Source organism: Microtus ochrogaster, chromosome 15 (assembly GCF_000317375.1).
Source record: "Microtus ochrogaster isolate Prairie Vole_2 chromosome 15, MicOch1.0, whole genome shotgun sequence".
NCBI lineage: Eukaryota > Metazoa > Chordata > Mammalia > Rodentia > Cricetidae > Microtus > Microtus ochrogaster.
Window position 1 is genome coordinate 6,898,360 of NC_022017.1, and position 3,924 is coordinate 6,902,283.

Genomic DNA, 3,924 nt, shown 5'->3' on the forward strand with positions numbered 1-3,924 from the left:
AATCACAGAGAAACCCTGTCTCGGAAAACCAAAAAAATAAATAAATAAAAAATATTTATTTATTATGTATACAATATTCTATCTGCATGTATGCCTGAAGGCCAAAAGAGGGCACCAGACCTCATTACAGATGGTTGTGAGCCACCATGTGGTTGCTGGGAATTGAACGCAGGACCTTTGGGAGAGCAGGCAATGTTCTTAACCACTGAGCCATCTCTCCAGTCCCCTAAGAGGCCATCCTTTAGGCAATAGGGAAGGCAAAGGAATGTCAGACTATAGAGAGCCCATTGGCTGAATTACCTTATTAACAGCTCTTAGGTCTGTTACCATTTTCCAGATTTCTTTTTAACAATACAGGAGAATTACAAGGTCTGGTTGACTCTTCAATATGCTGAGCATCTAGTTGCTCCTGTACCAACTGTTCTAAAGCCTCAGTTACTCTGTTGTTAAAGATCATTGCACAACCCATACAGGTTTGTCTGTCAACCATTTTAAAGATAGGGTTTTTGGTACCTTTGGAAGATCAGCAGCTGTTATGCCCTGTTCTTGTACAAACTGTGTGGTTGGGGACTGTTCTTTATAATATCTTATAATATTTTTTAGAAACATGTGTTAATTTGTGATTCATTTCTATGATTGGGGGAATGTTAATCTGAGTATTTTATTGCTGCATCAGCTCACACCCCCACCCCACAAATTCATTGCTATGTTAGCCACATGTGGTTTTAATATTCATCTTTGTCCTTCTGGCCTTATACATTAGATCCATCTTCTGATCTGCTTTACCTGAGATAAAGTTCCGATCCCTAAAAACTGAATATTTACAACCCGAAGAGGTCAATTTGGATGCCAAGATTCTGATGAAATCATTGTTACATCCACACCTGTGTCTACCAAACCTTCAATGACAACATCATTTATTCATATTTTTAATTTTGGTCTTTGTTCATTTCTAGAAGTTTGCCAAAATACTTGCTTTATGGCTTCTCATGAATTTTTGTTCTCTCTTTTATAGCTATTTTATTATCCAAAGTAATATGGTTTCCTACAATAGGCATTAGGTTTTTCAAGTGCTCTGGAAGGAGATTCTTCCATGATGGCATGGAATGACTGAACCAGATTTGGCACAAGGGCCTGCAAGAGACCCCTCATGGAGTTTTCTGATGGCAAAGGATTACCTTGACCTACGCTCATTAGTTCAATGCCTGCCTTTGCCACACCTTTTGCATAATCCAGAAGACAGGGACATTCTGAATGGATTATTCACGGAAAAAAAAAAAACATTGTTTCTAGGAACACCCTGTCTACAATCCCTTTTACGGTAACCTTTTTGCCACAATTATAACAGTTGGTATTTTGATTTTTCCTCAAATCTCTGAAATCACGTCTCCTATACATGCATCATCATGGTTATGAGATTCAATATTAATTGTATCTCAAATACATTCCTCCAAAGGTGCTGACCTTGCCTTTAATGTCCTAATTATTCTTTTGCATAGAGAATTGGCATTTTCAAAAGCCAGATATTCAATTATTATTTGTCTAGCTTTTGAATTTGGTATTATTCTATTTATTGCTGAAGTCAATCTTTGTATGAAATCTTAAAGACTTCTTTGGGTACTATATAACTTTAGTTAATAACTTTAGTAAATGACTCAATTTTCTTTCCTATTTCTCCAATTCTGTTGCAAGCATTCAAAACTGCTGCATGTCATAAATTCAGGATGTGGTCATCATATACAGTTTGCCTTTCTATAGTAGCATAATCTCCTTCTCCACAAATTTGATCTTGGGAGATTTCCCTACCTCTAGCTTTACTCCATTGTTCAATAATCTTAGCCTCTTCTCTGAACCAGGTACTCCATTGTAATTGTGGACCAGGCTCTAAAATATCTTTAACCAACTCTATCCAGTTGTTAGGGCTAATGATAATTCTATTACAAACTGACCAGAAGATTAACATTTTCTTCACAAAAGGCAAATACATGCCACACGAGACTATTGCTTCCTTGAATCTCCTTAAATCTAACATTGGCTCAGGAGTCCAGTTAGCTGTAACCAAGCCTCTGTCATTTGGCACTTCCTGTAAGGTTACTGGATATATTAAGGTTGGTTGTTTGAAAACCGTAGAATGTTTCTCTCTGTTTTTTTTTTTTTTTTAAATTTTCGAGACAGGGTTTCTCCGTAGCTTTTTTGATTCCTGTCCTGGAACTAGCTCTTGTAGACCAGGCTGGCCTAGAACTTACAGAGATCCGCCTGCCTCTGCCTCCTGAGTGCTGGGATTAAAGGCATGCGCCACCACCGCCCGGCTTTTCCTCTCTGTTCTTATAATGCAACATTGAAATTGGTTCTTTATTAAATTTCCTCTGTCTGAATTTGAATATCTCTGTGATCTGTTTTATTATGTTTTTCTAAGGCCTGTATTTTAGCACTCAGATTAAGCAACTTTTTTAGTGATAAGATAAAATGATAAAGTTGATAATGTTTACAATTGACAGTACATAAATTCCATCTAAATTATGTATTAATCTGTCCATTTTCAACCTGTCTTGCATATCATATTATCATAAAGAGACCCAAACCCCTCCATTGTAATGGTTTTCCTCAATTTTTCAATGTGGGGGAAAAAAACTCTCTTTTAACTAATTCTTCACTTTAAGAATTCTCAATTGTCTTACCAAATCTACTAATGGAGTTGATGAAGATGTGAGGCTGATTGCTGCTGCATAGAACAGCAAAGTTCCAACTGGATTTCAAGGAAGCTTCCTAGTTTGGCAGCAGCCTGAGAAGGGGGTTCAGGGAGAGCCCAAAACCCATGGTGAAGAGAGAGAGAGAAAGCTGTCTGAAAAATGCACAGGGGATTGTTGTTTGGGAAAAGCACATGTGGGGGGGGGGGGGGGGGGGAGGGCTGCCTGAAGGTAAAACCAGCCAGTCTAGGGTGGGTGAGTCCTGTACATTTGGAGTCCTGTGCTTTTGGAGTGTGGGTGGCAGCTGGAGACTGTTTCGGAGAGGCTACAAGAGGAAAATCCCAAATTCGCTCAGAGGCTTGGGGAAAAGAAAAGAAAGCCTAGCTGGGTGGGGCTGGAACCCCACATGCAACTCTGACCTGGGCTGGTGGCTGAAAAGCTACAGGCAAATGGCTTTTTTTATGAATTTGTACCCTAAACATTGGGCGCCTATTATAGAACAAATAATAAAACCCAGACACAGATATTGAGGTTCATTCAACCTGAAGATCATAAAAGCAACCAAGCCTAGAGAGAGTTCTTGCCTCTATGAAATTTCAGATTGAAAGAGAGAGCAAGTCCCTCTCTTATCTCTTCTTATATTCCTCTCCAGTGCTGGGATTAAAGGCATATACCATCACCGCCTGGTCTTCATGGCTAACTATTGTGGCTGCTGGGATTAAAGGTGTGTGCCACCACTGCCTGGCCTATATGGCTGATGGGTGTGACTGTTTTGTGTTCTAATCTTCAGGCGATTTTTCAATTTCAAGATTTCAAATTTCAAAATGTGGGAGCTGGTTGGTGTCTCAAAACAAAAGCCTGGTACAGGGCCTCTCCTCTCTCTCTCTCTCTCTCTCTCTCTCTCTCTCTCTCTCTCTCTCTCTCACACACACACACACACACACACACACGCATCCTGCCCCCCTCCTCCCTGCCTGCCTCCTCTTCTATCCATGGAGAATCTGAGCCGTAGAAGAAGGCAGGTTGACCAAGATTACAGGGACAGTGTGAATGTTCTCTCTCCCCATTGAATTGGGTCTTCCAGAGTCTCTTGCCAAACAAATGACCGTACAGATAGCTCTTCCCCACTATGAATCATCCCGGTTTTATCTATCTTGTTTCAGGCTGGCAGTCACCGATTGCTGTCTTGATCTTCTAGGCTGCTGGACAATCTTAAATGTTGTTATCCTTCCTGGGC